This window comes from Rhipicephalus sanguineus, chromosome 11 (genome assembly GCF_013339695.2).
Source record: "Rhipicephalus sanguineus isolate Rsan-2018 chromosome 11, BIME_Rsan_1.4, whole genome shotgun sequence".
In the NCBI taxonomy this organism is placed as follows: Eukaryota; Metazoa; Arthropoda; class Arachnida; order Ixodida; family Ixodidae; genus Rhipicephalus; species Rhipicephalus sanguineus.
This window is the reverse complement of record NC_051186.1, coordinates 113129072-113147520: the sequence shown is the minus strand read 5'-3', so window position 1 is coordinate 113147520 and position 18449 is coordinate 113129072. Positions and strand designations below refer to the sequence as shown.

General features: G+C 46.1%; 1 long non-coding RNA gene across 1 annotated transcript; it reads right to left on the bottom strand.

Annotated features, from left to right (window-relative positions):
• Positions 1-6740: 6740 nt before the first annotated feature.
• Positions 6741-15903, bottom strand: LOC119373722 (uncharacterized). The gene is made up of 3 exons (XR_005179952.2): positions 15722-15903; positions 8343-8520; positions 6741-6907 (listed from the first exon to the last, which is right to left on the bottom strand). It is a non-coding gene; the product is annotated as an uncharacterized LOC119373722 (long non-coding RNA).
• Positions 15904-18449: the final 2546 nt, after the last annotated feature.

Sequence of the window (18449 nt, the reverse complement as noted above, 5' to 3'; positions counted from 1 at the left end):
TTTAAACGTCTTACAGTATTAGAGGACGACATAGTCTTTCACTTGTTCCACTTCAGCTGATTAACTATGTCTCTAAGTATTCTTTCTCTTCGGAAACGATTGTTGAGTGAAATGTCTCACGTGCACACACTCTGGAAACTAATAAGATAGAAGTGTTCCAATCATTTCTTGCCGGTTGATTGTCTAAATATCGTTGGCACCTTACTTTGGGCATTTTTTTATAATTCAGAAACATGTTGTATGGCTGTTGTTGCTTTTTTACTGTCTGATATATTTTATGGTACTGTTTTTGTTTAAGAAGACCATTTCATATATGACTACTTACTGTAACCCACTCTGCAACGACTCCATTAGAGTAAGCAGTATTGTCAAGCAAAAGAATGCATCAACAAACAGCAGAGTCAACTAATAGAAAATTTCATCCACCGCAAAAGAAAGAAGCCGGTAACACTCATCAAGCGGTTTTCAATGGCGCGGTTGGTAGGAAAGTGCGAACGCATAACGGCATCACTTCGTCATTAGCAATGTAATGCGGCATACGCTGCGTCAATTGCTTGTAAATCTTTACTTTACTCTATTACATGTTCTAACAATTGTGTTACTTTTGGGACTATTGGATTTGATAAAGCCCGTGTGGTCTTCATCAGGGAAAAAGTTCCTTTATGGAATGTAACATGACGATATTACATAATTTATAAATTATGCAGCATTGCCCATGCATCATACACGTAAAGCTATTTTCAGAGATGCAAAGCTAACTACTGCTTTGAACCCCAGCCTGTCCTCCAACTGCGCCGGTACCAGCCGGTGTCAACGCAGTTCAGCCAGTACCTCTCGCAATGGATCTCTACAGATTCCACTCATATGAGCCTATGGCATGATATTTGAAATGCGATTGCGTAACCTGAACAGGAATTTAGCAAGACAAGGACGAGCGCATTGCAAGGCATTTGACAGGGCATTTGATGAAGGGTTAATGAGCACTGCCGTGAAGAAAGTGTTTCGTAGATTATTTTTTAGTCGTATATGAGTGTGATCCGCAAGGTTTTGCGTCACATGCGAGTCAGCTGCTGTCCCTCTTTATAAGATACCTCAATCAGCTCAGTTTGACTCATGAAATGCCAGAGACTCATCCATTGCGTTTCTAGACATTAGGTTAACGTGTCACGCGGAACATACCAGCTGGGCGTAGGAGTACGCGCGGGTAAACCTCTGTTGCAGTGTACGTCTGCTCATAGCAAACTTGTTAAAAGGGGCATTATTAACACCTGTTGCACTAATGCGATTGACCTCATCATCATCAGCCTGTCTACGCCCACTGCAGGGCTAAGGCCTCTCCCATGTTCCGCCAATAAACCCGGTCCTGTGCTTTCTGCTGCCACGTTATACCTACAAACTTCTTAATCTCATCTACCCGCCTAAGTTTCTGCTCCCCTGACGCGTTTGCCATCTCTTGGAATACAATTGACCTATCGCGATTTTTTATAGCAATTGACCTATCTTGCATTCATTCGATGGAAGCCAGCTTCCAGGTCACTAGGCTTAAGTCAGCTGGGTTTCGGAGCCAGTATTGGTCTCCGTGGCTGAAGGCCTCCGTAAAAGCGGAAGGCCCAAGACCATGTAAGCACTGAAAGACGGAAAAACAGCAATCCTGAAAAAATTGCTGTTGTTCCATAAATGCATCATGTCACCCACCGCTTGAAAAAGGTTGGACAGCGCATGGGGTGCGTGTATTTTTATGGGCACCACATAAATTTTCGCAGCTGGCAAAGTTGACGTGTGCTGCAAGACAAAAGAAACGACTGTGTAAGACGAAGCAGAAAACTCAGTTTGCTAATTGTCTCAGTAGCGTTGTCTACAAGGTCCTGCTTTCATGCGGCGCTTGTTATGTCGGTCAAAACGGAAGCTCACTCACTGACAGAATGTGTGAGCATGCTGCAGCGCAATGGGCCTAATGTTCTTCTTTTTCAACTATATATATATATATATATATATATATATATATATATATATATATATATATATATATATATATATATATATATACATACATATATATATATATTGAAAGCGGCAGCCATGTCGAGGACTTGACGCCTTTTATTCAGCAGGACCGCCTGAGCAATTCTACGAACGAGGAAGACGCTCACAGTGATGATGATTATATACAGGTGAAGAAGATGAAGGACGAATGCTATGAATATTGTGCTCACACTAATTTCTCCCTCGCGCGGAAGCGGCAAACCTGGCCGCTGTTTATGTCGATGATGTACGTCGCAGGAATGGTTTTAAGCGTGACACGTGAACAACCTCCGTGCCACGGCAACGACCATCGGAAGGCATGATAACGGGAGTTACCCGATAGTTCACGGGAGACGTTTGCTCGACAATAGCGTAGGGGCCAATAAAACGTGACTGAAACTTATCACATAGGCCAGGAGCTCGCGTTGGGGTCCACAGCAATACTTCGTCTCCGGGATTGAACTGAACGACGCGCTGAACGTCATCGTAGCGAGCCTTGCGCTCCTGTTGACTTGCCTCGGTATTGAAGCGGGCGTGGTGGCGACAATGGTCAAGCGAGAGATTAAGTGCGCACTCGATGACGCCGACGATTCCACGGGAACATCAAAAAAGGAGACGTCGAGGGGAGATGTCGGTTGACGGCCATAGACAAGAAAGAAGCGTGAATAGCCCGTGGTTCGCTGCGTAGCGGTATTGTACGCAAAGGTCACGAATGGCAGGATGGAATCCCAGTTGGTGTGGTCGGCATTAATATACATGGAGATCATATCCGACAGAGTTCGATGAAAGCGCTCTGTGAGGCCATTAGTCTGGGGATGGTAGCTGGAAGTCGTCTTATGGATGGTGTTACATGCGCGGAGGACGTCTTCGAGTAGTTTCGAAAAAAACGCCTTGCCGCGGTCACTCAAAAGCACACGCGGCGCGCCATGTCGCAAAAATATAGCCTCCAATAAGAAGGTGGCAATGTCTTCCGCTGATCCTAAAGGGAGTGCAGCTGTTTCGGCGTACCTTCTCAAGTGGTCGACTGCAGTGACAATCCATCGCTTGCAGGTGGCTGATATTGGCAGTGGTCCGTAGAGGTCGATGCCAATGACTTCAAATGGAGCGTCAGGATATGGAAGAGGTTGTAGGAGTCCGGCCGGAGATGAAGTGGGTCGTTTGCGGCGCTGGCAGAGCGAGCATGAAAAAACATATCGTGCTACGCAGGTGCAGAGTCCAGGCCAGGCGAAACGACTGCGGATTCGTTCATATGTTTTGTGAAAGCCGAGATGGCCAGCCTTGGGGTCGTCGTGAAATGTTCCTAATATCTGCGCCCTGAGTGAACGAGGAGCGACGGGAACCCAACGCTGTCCTTCAGGGTGGAATACAAAGCGGTAGAGGATTGAGCTTTCCATCTTGAAGTTCTGCAACTGGCGACGGGCGCGGGCGTTGGGAGGACGAGACGAGCCGTGAAGGCGTTGCATAATGGAGTGGCAATAAGCGTCGCTGCGTTGACGAGACGCGAACGACTCGCTGCGGAAAGAAGGAAGCACGTTCAGAGCGGCGAGCGAATGGACTGACGAAGACGCGTTGACTGGGTCGCTCACGGATGACGACAGGCCGGGTATGTTTGACGACGGAGGTAATGGACAATCGCTAAGGGCATCTGCATCATTGTGTTTCTTGCCAGATTTGTACGGAACGTCGAAGTCGTATTCTTGAAGACGAAGTATCCAGCGATCGAGACGTCCATATAAATTCTTTAACGTCGGCAACCAGCACAAAGCATGGTGGTCAGTCACGACGGTAAAGTGACGGCCGTGGAGGTAAGGTCGAAATTTCTGAATGGCCTAGAAAACGGCGAGACACTCCTGCTCAGTGATGGTGTAGTTTTTCTCGGCTGATGTCACGGTACGACTTGCGGGTGCGATCACGCGTTCGCCAGAACGCTCATGTCGTTGCAATAGCACAGCGCCGAGTCCATGACCGCTGGCGTCAGTATGGAGGAGCGTGGGTGCGGTGTCATCGAAATGACAAAGCACTACTGTCGTGAGGGCACCTTTCAAGGTGTCAAAAGCCACTTGGCACTCGTCCGACCATACGTATGACGTTCTCGAAGAAAGTGTTCGTGAAGCGGTGCGGCAATGGTAGCGAAGTCGCGTATAAAGCGCCGGAAGTAAGAGGCGAGGCCAAGAAAGCTGCGGAGCTCTTTGGAGCGATGAGGCGTCGGGAAGCGAAGAACGGCGGCAATCTTGTCGGGATCAGTCCGAATGCCGTCTTTGCTGACGAGGTGTCCCAATACCTTAGTACTTTTGCTTCCAAAGCGGCACTTTTTGGTGTTCAGCTGAAGACCAGCAGCTGCGAGGCACGCGAGAACTTCGTCTAGGCGCTGCAGGTGTTGTTCGAATGTTGAAGAAAATATGACTATGTCGTCAAGGTAGCATAAGCACGTCTTCCACTTAAGGCCCCGCAGTACAGTGTCCATCATTCGTTCAAAAGTTGCTGGCGCATTGCAGAGGCCGAAAGGCATGACGTTAAATTCGTAAAGTCCGTCGGGTGTACCAAAGGCAGTTTTTTCCTTGTCGTCCTCGTGCATGAGAATTTGCCAGTAACCCGAGCGTAGGTCAAGGCTGGAAAAATATTCCGCTCCTTGCAAGGAATCTAAGGCGTCATCAATGCGAGGCAGGGGATATACATCTTTTCTGGTTATTTTGTTCAAGGCACGGTAGTCAACGCAGACTCGCACCGAGCCGTCTTTCTTCCGCAGGAGAACGACAGGTGACGACCAAGGGCTTGCGGAGGGGCGGATGATATTTTGCTTGAGCATATCGGCAACGTGCTTGTCGATGATCTCGCGTTCGCTAGAAGAGACACGGTGTGGTCGGCGGCGGACAATAGAAGTTCCCTCGGTGTGTATACGATGGGCTGCCGCCGATGTCTGCCCTAGAATAGGGGAATGAACCTCGAAGGAAGATTTATGCTTCGACAACAACGCCAGTAGCTCGTCTGCTTGCGGCGGAGTCAAATCCGTGCTGATTGAATTGGCGAGAGTCGTAGCAGGAGTAGCATCCGTAGGTGAGCGTGGTTCTGCCCCACCAGTATTCGCAGCCACTACAGAGACAGGTTGTGCGTCCACGCCGCAAACTACAACAGCGCCTTCAGGAAGTAGAGCCGCCTCATTTGTGACATTGAGTACAGCGAGGAAGGCGGTGCCGTTGGTGAAGCGAACAAGACTCGACGCTAGTGCAATTCCCTTGGATATATAACGGGCTGATGGAGCGACTAGAACATCCCCGTGGTCAATGAAGTCTGAAGCAACCTTGAGAACTTGTTCGAGGCCAGGTGGCACCACGGAATCTTTGACGGTTAGTAGGCGATGGCGTGACCAATATTCCGCGTCGGTAGCATCAGTCTCTTGCATATGTACGAGGCGTTATCGACAAGAGATGGAAGCGACAGCATCAGACAGGAAGTCCCATCCCAAAATAAGCATATAAGCGCAGGAGGTCAACATGGCGAACTGAATATGGTGCCTGATCCCTTCAAAGAAAACTCGAACGGTGCACTGTGCTGATGGCCGCATCGTAAAGTCATTTGCGCTACGTAAGGGAGTGCCAATATAAGGTGTAGTAACCTTACGGAGGTGACGACACAGATCAGCATGAATTACAGAAATAGTGGCCCCCGTGTCCACCAATGCTTGAATAAGCACCCCTTCAGCATACACTAATAACAAATTGGCCGGGTCCTCTGGAGGTGTTGCTGTTTGTCCGAGCGATGCAGCTTTCCCTCCAAAAACTGCACCAGCTAGTTTTCCGAGCGGTATTGAGAGATAGGGACGACCGGTCGCTAAATACAGCACCTCCACTACTCTGAAAGACGGCAGCAATGTCGAGGACTCGACGCCTTTTATTCAACAGGACCGCCTGAGCAATTCTACGAACGAGGAAGACGCTCACAGTGATGATGATTATATACAGGTGAAGAAGATGAAGGACGAATGCTATGAATATTGTGCTCACAATATATATAGTTAGTAGTAGCGCTTTTACTTGTCTTCCTAAGTCCCTGTTTCAGTTTAGCCCTCGTATTTCAAGTATCATGAATCCTCAACTCGCCCAATCAGCCATTTTGGTCTATATATATATATATATATATATATGACGTTATGAATGGGAGACGTCCAGCGGCACAGACGCCATACCTTTATTCCATTCCTCGTGCAATTCTTCCTCCTCGGCTTCTCCTGACTGGCCTCATACGTCACATATATATATATATATATATTTCTATGCATATATTCATCGTACGAAAGTACCGTTTTTCTCTACCAGACTGATTTGTGTGTCGCGTACAGCGGTCACTCTCCAGGGTGCATAGCGCTTCGCAGTTTTGCATCTGGGATCCCACATGCTGCGAATGTTGCAGCACACCTCGGTTACTCATTTTCATGAGGTTCATTTCAACCCACATGCTAAGACGCATTCAAATCCTATGAATAATCATACCTACACCGGGAAGCTTATCATTTCAGAAGGTATAGAAGATCATATTGTGCCCACTCGACCCTGAATATATATTTATGAAATCCTATATTTGAGGCTGGCGGTTCGCTCCTTCAAAGGGTTCTCGATGAAATAGGTGGAACGGAGGAATCCTAGATAACATAGAATAACTATGTTGTAATATGGATAGCAAAAGCACAGATATGCCAGTAGATACATAAATTCAGCAAGACGTTGTTTTCATTATTTTTATTCAATCAAACACAAACTTTATTGCATAATAATCTGACCGAATCAAACATGCTGGACATCATGTACTTCACAGAGATTCAGACACCATTTTCACCTTTGGCCCCACCACTGCCACCATTTTGGTGTACACAGACCATGTATACATCGATCTGAAGAAGGCAAAAAATTATTTACTTGGTGAGAAGTCACGTGTCCTATACAGTTACATGTGACGAATAGAGCACATTACCACGCTCGACCAAGTTTAGTATTGTAGACTTGATAACCTTGTATCATACAGTACATCACATTTACGCATAATTTCAATCTATTTCTCATTGCTGAATCCCAACATTCGATTTTAATGAAGCGTCAAATTATAAATTTTACTGTAAGCACATTTAGTTATTTTAATGCGCTACCCGCTGAGTTCATCACGTTCCGCGAACTAATTATTCCGTAAGCAAGCATAGTAATGCGACGAAAGGGGCTAGTTGGTTCATGTTGGCTTGGTGATGTACTTACGGTAGGGAGATGTTACAAAGTACACAGGACACAGTGTTAACAGGACGAGCGCGAACTTCAACTGGATTTTTATCGTTCTCGCGTAGACATATAAATAAAAGTTCACAAAAGCACGTGGAAAGAGATAGTACACTTGATCCCGCCTGTGCGACGTCCATCACGAACTCGATTTCAGCAGGAGATAGATTTATCGATGGCTTGCTGACACATGTTTCGGCGCCGAGAGATGCCATGGCAACAACTTTGTAAACTACTCTCTCCCTGTCGTCTTTTATCCGCTTTGCAACAGTTGCGGGAAGACACAACGAAATGAGCGCTACACGCTGCCATGGGACGATGCGACGAGCGTGTCTACTAGCGCTATGACACTTTTGATGCGCTTAACCAACTAGCCCAAAAAGCCACGTTGTGTCTCCGCATGCCAAGACGTTGCCCTCCCCCTCCCCTTCCTCTGTGGTGGCAGCGGGGCCGATGGATTCTGCAATTGCATTGTGGTCTCACGTTACATCAGCAGGGTTTCACTCCTCTACATGTGATCGCCTGTGGCATCTGCGATGCATCGTTTCCGTCAATGTTTCCGTACTGGAAGACGATTTTACCGAGGCTTTTCTTTTCTTCTCGAGTACAACCATTTTTTTTTTGTTTGGAATTTCTAGCATGACAGCGGGGCCATATGACACCTAAGCAATATTGTGAATTGGACAGGTACCGGCTTGAGAAAAGATACAATACTGGCCATTGCAATTTCAGAAAACATCCATGAACAACGTGTCGGACAACTTATAAAAACATATCAGTCTTACTTTAGATCTTGCGTGTTTTATATGACGACTTATAAAAAACAGAGTGCTAATATGAAAAAAATCTAAACTCAAATAACGTCAAATATTCATGAAAACATGCCGCAACGGCGCCTAGTACAATTCCTAGAAAATAGAAACCACATTTCATTACCTATTGGTATTACCAGTACACCAGCTGTTTTAATACTCATACGTAAACTCTTTTGTAAGGGTAGGGTGCTTGTAAAACATTTTCCAATATATCGATCTAGTAAAGATTGCCTAACCACACCATTACCTTCTTTCTTCAAACAAGGGCAGTGCCCGTCGTATCGTTCTCCTTTGATCGGTCCATCGGTGCATGGCTCGCCGGTATTTGAACGACTTTGGCAACTAGCTCCCTTAATCGACAGTACGCAGCACAGACCGTTTTTGCAACCACTGCTGCCGAAACAACCGTCTCCGACGTCGCCTCTCTGTAATTCAAGCCACAGAAAAAGCGCAAGGAAAATCAAGTTCGAAAGTGATTAACTAGTACGTTGTTTACTTCAAGAGTGTGACCTCACTCTAACAAGCTCCGGTAAAATTTGTCACTCACAGAAAAACTCAGTGACATGCAAAATTTACAAACCACATATGTTTGTTTGATAATGCGTGGTGTCACTATTCAATGACGTCACTATTGCAAGTTTTATTTGCGCGCTTCATGATGGTATACTGTGTTGTTGTAGCTGTATTGCAGTCGTTGGTTTTGACGCGTTTTTGGTAGAACAAATTTGAGGTGGTTGCTTTCATCTAAGTTACAAAATTATGAAGTGGCTGACTGGACTAGTGATAATCGTCCTCGAGCCAACGCTGGAACGAAAATAATGAAGCCACACGAGCGCTCATTCAATTACATAAATGAAAAAAAACAGATTGCCGTTTTAGTTTATTTTGATCTGTTCATATTCTTAGTTCGAAACTCTTCAATATTTCCATCAGAAAGCCCATCTGATCGTCTGGCCGCTTGCTCGTTAACCATTTTTATTTTTTCGATGTTTTATTTTCAATCTAGATTTAGAGTCTCATTTAGCTTCATTAGCCTTTACCTTAAACATCCTGTCGCACGGTTCTTGGTCCACCCCCATTTCTGGGTGAGCGCCACTAGGAAGTGGTCATCATCATAATCAGACATTTTTCTGCCCTTGGATTGTTTTGTCCTGTTTACCTTGATCATAGATTAGCGACTAGCGCAGTCAGCCTTTTTTCAGGCATGCAACTTCTTTGTTGAGCGTTGTGTGCGTACCTATGTGATTTCGTATTTCAGTATAACCTCCATAAATGACGTTCAAAAGTTACTTCCGTCGCTGCAGCTCCCGAATTCTACAGTTTTCACAACCTAACTTTTTTCATTGTGGACATGGTATCCGCTGAGTGTAAAAATAGAGATCAAAGTCGAATCGAAATAACGGGAAAATATTCCGTATTCCTACGAGAACGTATGAGTCGTTCTGAGGTGTTAGTTCGTTCTTACACTTTTTGTTCATCACCAACCAACAGCATAGAGCAGCCAAATATTACCGTCAGAGCTTTTTATGGTCGAGGTTCATCCCTGCGGAGCGTAACGCAGCTCCTAGCGGGTATGTACGACAAAATTGAAGCCAGCCACACGGCTCACCATACATACCCGCCAGGCTAGTTACATATAGCTGCTTCATTTTTTAGTGGACCGGAAGTGGCTGGTTTAAAGTTTCTTCATATTTCAGTGGACCAGTTGTCAGCAGTAGTGTTTGCCCAATTTCTGTGTCACGCATTTCCTGAGAGTATGTGCCACAGGAATTGGGCATGCCTCACTACTCACTTCCGGTTCAATAAAAATAAAGAAACTGCGTATAACAGCAGAGCGGATATGTGCAGCAGAAATTGGGCAGACCCCACTACTCACCTTCGATCAACTAAAAATTTATGCGTGGTGTTAAGTGACTTAGCAGAGTAAACACCAAGGGACAGTGGAGCGGAGGGCAAGCCTCAGTGACTGAATGTAGGGTAACGCAAACCTAAGACGTCATCACTAGCGTCACGCCACCTGCGCTCAGCGCGGCTGCACATAGCCTTCTCCCGCGGCCGACTCCACCCTAACGCCTGCGCCGCTGCTCCTCATCCCCACAGACCCCCTCCTCCTTTCCGCTTGAACATCTGCGATTCTCCAACCTCCAACACGCCTTGCTCCTACGCTCGCTTCCACTTTACTATGCTGTACTCTCCATCATCCTTCCCTGCTCACCCTCATATGATTGCTCCTCACTCTACTTCCCACTCCCACTTCTTGTAATACAATACTATACATGACAATGATATACTCTCTCCCCCTTCTATCCCTTCTCCTCGCCCTCATCACTCCCCCTTACCTTCACATCCCTTTCCTAACCCCTTGATATGTGTTACTATACGTTCCTACACTATGTTTTACCCTCCCCCTATTCCTTTCCCTCGTCCTCACCGTCAATTTTCTTTCCCGCCCCTTGCTATACTATATATGCATGGCTATGCTAGACTTACCCTCTCTCCTCCCTTTTCTCTCTTCTATCTCACATCACTCCTTCTCACCCTCAATTCCCTTTCCTTACACATCTAAACAGTTCTGCTATTTAGATGTTTAGATTTTGCTAAATGTGCTACGGCGTCGACCCGTTGCTGTTTCGATGGCAGGAGCGGCAGCGTCCCATCAGAGGTGGTGCAAACCCTCGCCTTCGTCTGACGGCGTCGCTGAACGTTTGCTCCGGTACCTTGTTCAGCAGCAAGTGGCCGACGAAGTGCTTAAATGGACGTGTCACTCAATGTTCTGAAGAATTGACTCAGGCTATTTTCTAATGCAGTCAAGCCCGGATAGTACAAGCTGGAAAAAATTGAAGCTTTATATCGAAGTGGCATGAAATGGTACAGAATAACGAAGAACGCTTTATCATATCTAACGGCCATCGCACCAGCAGTGTCGTGTCAATGATACGCGCCCTTTCCTTGCAGCCACTTCAATCCCGTCGCAAATCATCTGGTCTTATACTTTTTCATAAGATATTTAATCATCCAGTTTTTAAAGCTCAGTTTGTTTCGACCCCATTCTATAGCTAGATCATCACCATAAGGTACACGTCAATAGGCGCCGCACTAACACTTTGCATTATTCCTTTGTCGCACGCGTGTCCAAACACTGGGGCCACCTTCCCTCCCACATCGTTTCCATTTCACATCAAGACTTGTTTGACTAGTTCCACCTTACACAATTACTTCGTTGATGACGCGTAAATTGCATGTTGTGTATACATTCGTTTATTTTGTAGCGTTAGCTACACTTGCCTAGCCGGAGCCGATTTCGCGTGGATCCTCATGAGCCGTGCTGCGCATGCGCGAGGATCAGTGATATGAACAGCTGGCTCAACGGAGCCGGCATCTTACGCGCTCTCCGCCACCGCCGCGCGCTACTCGCCGCTGCTGGTCTGTCCGTTCCGGAGGAGTGGCGTCGTAGCCATGGCAGACACACTGGCTCCGGCGCGCGCGAAGCTATTCGCCTTCGCTGTGCAGTCGCCGTTTGACACTGCGCTGAAGCCGGTTGATAGCGCCTCTGACTGGCGTTTGAAGGTGGGTAACGCAATGGAGAAGGAGAGCGCAAATGCTCCTCAACGGCGCAGAAGAGCCGAGAAGCTTATCTCATCGGATCCCAAAGTAGTTGCCTTGCAATTAGCGGTTCAGCGTACAAAGAATGAACAGAAAAAGGCTATTAATCCTAGACAATCTGGAAAGCTAAGAATAATAAGCTGAACCTTTGCTAATGCTACGTATGTCCTGGCACAGCCGAGCTAAGCCACTGCAATTTTTCTATTTCCTCTGTATTTTTTATCCCACCTGCATTTGCATTCAGCCGTATTAGCCTATCATCGTATGTTCATATGTATTGTACTTATAATTATTACGATGGTATTTTGTTCGCTTTGTTTCTTATTTTGAGTGCCCCACTCCGCTCTTTAAAGCATTGTGCGATTGAGAGTAAAATAAATTAAATTAAATGTTCGAACACTGGGACGCTTTAACGTCACTTAATGAGAAAAGTGTACGGCTGCGGCTACAAAAGTAACTCGCGAAGCGTGCACTAAGCCGCGCAAGCTTGAAACAGCAAAACTGGACAATTATGAAGACCAATCCGGTTGCTTCTAGGTTGCTCCTAGGCCTTAGCTAGGTGATCACGGTTGTGTCCAGGTTGCTTCTATGTCGTTGCTAGGTTTAGCTAGGTGATGCTAGGTTGTTTCTGCGTTCATTCTCAGCGCAGAGAGGTTCGAATTAAACCACGCACAATCACAGACATGGCACGGATGTCCAAACTCCACAGGCAGAACTCCACGCTGAAACCAAGCGTTCGCACCTCGCATAAGTCTACGGGCATGTCGTCGTTGGCGTTGGCCGTCCATCTCTTCGGGGTCTTCTCGCATTGTACGTACTCTCTCAGTATTCTCTCATTGTACGTACTCGGCGTCTTCAGCTCGCCGCCGTCGCTTCGCAATCATTTTTTGGGCTAATTGTTGTGTTCTTCATTTTTATTGGACCAGTAGTGAGCAGTGGGATTTATCCAATTTATATTTCACAAGCCCGTTTATGATTATGATAGTTTTCTGATAGGCCGCACAATGGCACATACCCTTTTGATGACGATAGTTTTCTTCCTAAATTTTAGTGGACCAGTGGTGACTAGTGCGATTTACCCAATTTGTGTGGTACATACCCGTGTATGATGATGATAGTTTCCTGATAGGCCGTGGCACATACCCGTTTTATGATAGCCCACACAAATTCCTGCTCGCCTAAATAGCTTCGCTGTCAAAAAAATAATCGGAACACTTCATATATCGAAGATCCCCCTGCAAAAAACACCCTTTGAAGTTCGCTTTCCCTCCAAAGAAGTTTACGTTAAATCATGAAAGGGGTCTTTCACGCATGCATTAGGCGGACGCCACCTGGATTGATAACCAACTACAGCTTGCCATCACGCGCTTTCTGACATTATTCATCGTCGCGACCGTCGGCCCTGTCGCAGTTCGCTTCTCCGCGATTATCACCTCTCTTTGTTGAGGCTTGGCCTTCTTCAAATTGAACAACGTGTTGTTCTGTACAAAGCTGGCAATAATCAAAACAGTCGAACCTGGAGTTTGAAGTCGCCGCTGCGTGCAGCATATCAAAGAAAAAAAAAAGAACGACCTGAACACGATATTGAAAAACACGTTTGACATTTGGATCAAAACGCACTCGAGGCTTCCGACGCCACCAGTGCGCACAACTGCGCATGAAGTTGTCGAGGTGCTGTTCACATCGATACCGCAATTTCTCGCCTATAACCCTGCTTGGAGGGAGCCTAATCGTCCTTGGAGGCATTTTCATAAAGTTTTTCTTTCTCTCTCTCAACCCACCGCAAACAACATCCCGCAACCCCATCTGCAAACCGCGAAAAAATAAAAACTACAAAAAAGTCGCAGTTTTGGTAAAAGGGTGAAGCAATTAATGCGGTAGAAACGAATTGTCGTGTTATACAAAGAAAAGCTAGTAGTTCACTCGTTTAAGAAAGTGGCTGCTGCAGCAAGCGAAGTGACCTTCGTTCTCTTTTGGACATAGGAGCTTTCGACTCCTATGTTCATGCGCCTCTCACACAATGTAGGCAGCCGGCTCGCTTCATCTCTGCTTGAGCCTCGTTCTTCGGCAATGCTCGCACGCTTTCACTAGCGAATAGAACGTAAGACGCGTGGAGCGATGTTATTGACTTGGGCTTTATAAAGAACATGACGGCGACGGCAGAAATGCGCCTGGAGTTTCTGTAGAATTGTCATTACAATAAAGAAATAAAACGTCCCTCATTGCTGTGAAGGCGGATGTTTAAGTGCGTAGCACTTTAGGGGCCCGGCTTGTCGTCCGTAGATCTCCCGTGGCTTGATCACGATCACCATCAAGTGCTCAATACAGGCCTAAAGCAAGGCTAGTAATGATTAAAACCGGGTTAAAACTATCGGACAAGGTCTAAAAATAATACAATTAGCAAAAGTAACCAAGAAGTAATCTCAATATTCCACTAAAATAGCTAAAAACGCTTCAGAAAGACAAGGCTGACACCGGCGCCGCGCAAGAGAGGGCGCCACCGGCTCGCCAAGGGCGCGAATGCTCCTCCCGCCGGCGCTTCTGCGGCGCTTCATCGCTACGTCTGAACAGGGAAGGAACCTGACGGAACTCGCCGCGGACGGCAGATATCTTAACTGCCGAAACAAGGAGGCCGTCGGTAAAACGAAGCAAAAAGTAGCGCGCTTGTTAACCATCGAGTTTTTGAATCTCCTTTACAAGGCTTTACACGAACCGGGTAAATCGAGCATGCTTACCTCAAACGTGGATGTCATCGGTGGTTTGGTAAACGGAACAGTGGGAACTCTACGAACGAGAATAGCTGGGGGCCCGTGTTACGCATTTCCTCAGGATTTGCAGCGAAAGACTTACAACTACGCCAGTTGCTATACAAGTTTTTTCGCACTATCGTGAAACAGTGCCGCGTAGTTAACTTGCCCAGGGAAATTTAAACGAAAATTACTGTAAATTATTTCATATGTTTTCTATAAAAAATAACACATATAGCATTAACTCTGTTCCTTTATTTTTTTGCGAGCCCGATATATGCGTGTTTGACTGTATTATCAAGCGAACGCTGTGAGTAGCGTGGTTAGCGCGGACGCCATTTACGCTACTCACGCTACTAGCAACCACGTTGTGCCGGAGATTACGTTGATGCGAGGGGCCATTTAACAGTAGTGGCCGCAAGAGAGAGAGAAAACTTTTATTTGTGAAGGCCTCAAGGATTATCCTCGTTGGGTGGAGCCCTTAGTTCAGGGCCCCATTGGCTCGCGCCACACAACGTGCCCGCTGGATCAGCTGACGCTGCTCCTGCGGCTCTGAGCTGGTCAGCGCAGTCTCCCAAGAGGATTGTGAGGGTGAAGGAATGGGGCGGCAGCCCGGTGGTTGTGGACATTCCCAGGTGCAGTGATACACCGTGGGTTTCGCTCCACAATAGGGACAGTATGAGGGATATTGTGTGGGGAGGAAGAGATGAAGGATGCAAAGGCAGGGGAATGAATTAGTCTGAAGCTGCCGCCAGGCAACAGCATCTTCTCGGTTGAGTGATTTGTGTGGTGGTGGGAAGTACATATATTCCTCTGCCCATACACCATGTTGTTTCCATTTATGATATCTGCGGACGCGCTCACCACGCATTTTACCGACGAAATAACTCCAAGCCGAACGGACGACGGTGCGCCGTTCCGTCACCACACTTTAGCCGCTGCAGAATGACCTCCGCTCATGCAGCCTTATATTTGCTCGGTCTCTACTTTCCTCTTCCGCATTTTTCACTACGGTTCCGCGGTACCTTGCTACGTTTTACTCCTCCCTATTCACTACCACTCTAATTCATTCTCTGCTCTGCTCCGCTTTCTCTGTATTACATTTTTCCCTTGCTTTCTGTCAGTAGCGCCAACCAAACAAAACCACGAACGACCGCTACAGAAGTACGCTTGAAAAATGTGAAGAAGCTTTGATAATAGTAGCATTCAGACGTATTTTAAGTGATATTCACGGGCGAATATACAGTACATGAAAGTAAGTAAGCAGGTATCTTACGTGCTGCTGACTTGGTTGCGTCGTATAAGGGGGGGAAAGTGGAAACCCGATGGGTTTTTGTCCCATGTCGTCGGCAATTCCATGCACAAGAAGAATACTGCCTGCTAAGACGCATCTGATGAACACAGTTCGCATTTCTTTAGTTAACGTTTCCGTAGATGCCCGGCGCAAATATTTCGCGATGCTAATAATCCTCCCTTTATATTTCTTTTTCGCGAAACGGCGCATGCTAAGCAGCTGTGTTATGACAGTTGGCGACAAATTTTGCTTCGTCATTCCAATGAGCATACTACTTTACGCATCTGACAATGAAACTTTAACGAAACTATTGATCAAAGCGTCTACGAAAGAAATGTCAGAATGGTAGCGTTAATGTCGTTTCTACATGTCTCAAGTGTCACGGTGTAGCGAGTGTGAACAGTTATAGTTGGATCTGCATAGCTTCTAAAAGTGGCATCATATTGCACTTGGCGAATTAAGTGCGTGATCCGCTGACTCATCTCACTGCACCAAAAGAACACTACGTCATCATATCACTTGGTCATTTTCATTTCAATAAGTCTCCCAAGTTTTCCTATATTTAGTGAAACACTTATCGCTGCTTGATTTCGTGAAACCCGTACTTTCTGTCCAAACTTATTATGCTAATAAAATACAATACTTGAGTGACGCCTTGGCTAAATTTACCTTGCTTCGTACCAAGCAAAGAAATCAATCACAGCATCAACATTACACGAGCTATTTTTCGTATTGCACCATAAAATTTTGCACAAAACGTTGACCTGAAGAGCGGTATACCAATGCGTAAAATCTCTTTATTCTTCCTGAGGTGACATTCTTCACATTCTAATGTTTATGACTGGTCTTGTTTTGTTCTATGTGTTATAACACAACACTATTATGAACATATTGGTCCTGTCGTGTTATCGTTCGAGACAAAATCGACTTGAAGAATACGCACTTAGAAAATTTTGTGCGTGCTCATAACTTTGCAAGTTTTGTGACCAGTTTAGCAGCTAGGAGGAAGGTTCTTCTATTGCTTTTCCGTTTAATTCCATTTGCTTCACCGTGTTGCCAGCACATTAGTATTGCAGACCCTTTTCGCGCTCATGTATCGGTTTCTTTTGTTTTCTTTTGTCCTGTGATGCTCCCCTTACTCAACGCTCCCCATGGGGCCTGTAAGGTATTCTTAAATAAATAAATAAATAAATAAATAAATAAATAAATAAATAAATAAATAAATAAATAAATAAATTCAACTGCTTCGTGACCGCAAAGTGCGGCATATAGCGCTTGAATCCTAGCAATTGATTCGTCAAATGCCCCGAATGGACGTTTCGGGTCAGAAGACAGTGTTGGAAGTGAGCTTTTATAAGTATTTGGAATGCGGAGATACTTCCGCGATAAAAGAGTATTAAGCTAAAGCAGTATAATTAAGTTTCAGGAGAAAGCTAGCATCATATATAATTCATAACTGGCCCTTTGTTTTTGTTTTTGTGTCAGTTAGCAAGACGTGGGAACGTGTGGGGAGCTGTAACTTAGGAATCCTAATGTTACGTGCCGCATTTTTCTTTCAGCTACTCTTTCAGAATTCATTTGATGGCTCCTTTTGGTATGTTAAGACACATCAGCCTATTTCAATATTACAGCGAGACTGTTAGCCTCCTGGTTCGTCGAGGCTTTTCGCGGCGTTCCCATTACGCAAAAGAAAAAGCTTCCAGCGACTGGAGCAAGAAGTGAATAGAGTCCATGATACCATTCTTACATTACAGCAGAACAGTCGGTTGAATAAAGAGCAAGCATGAATGAAGCATCACAACCATATAATTGATGACAAGTTGCTCCTGCTAAGAATGCGATTCCCATATGCTTTTCCCAATGAAGATCATAAATCACATTAGCTTGTAGGCCAGCCAGCGCATGCACTACTGCGAAACGGATAGATATACGAATGCCTGGAAGGCCTTAAAAATCAGCTCTCATATGCATGTGCATTACCCGATTCTATTTTTCACGCAATCATTGTAACAACAATGTTAGTAGCATTTTTGGCTACCAGTAATAGTTAAGGGAGTCATGAACCACCCCTCTGTATTCGTGAAAAACACATCGTGGGAAAAGCGACACTGCTATCAACAGCTCAGCCGAATCTGGCAGTCGTCGCGGCAAGCAGAGTTTAGGAGCAGGCAGAACGTGACATTGCCATTTTCTCAGGCGCCCTCTTTTCATTGAGATGCCCGTGACCACTCTCTTCGGAGCTGCCAGCGCCGGCTTTTTAGCGTCACCGAGCAGATAGCGTGTTATTGGCCAATAGCCAACATAAATCAAGAGCGACATTTGGATCGACGCGCTTCTTGCCACGGGGTGCCGCCACATTCAGGCACCGCACTCCACAGTCTGCTGACATTAGACAGCTTTAGTTTAGCTCGCCCAACGGCCTGGTGCACGCAACGCGAGAGAGGGAGCAACGCTGCGCATGCGCTGAACCTACGAATGATGCGTGCGTGTGCGCACGCAGGGTATGCGCACGCTAGATTTCGGTGCTTGCGTAGCGCCCGCTACAGCTGAAGCATACCTTACCGGCGGCTCTGTCGTGAGATTTCTACTTGACGAGAGCAAAACAGACAAGATGGCTGCGACCGACAGCAGCACGGTGGTCGCGGCAGCGAACGAAGTCCGGGTGCATCTCGGCAATGCGCTTGATTTGGAGCTTATGTAAGTAGCCTGA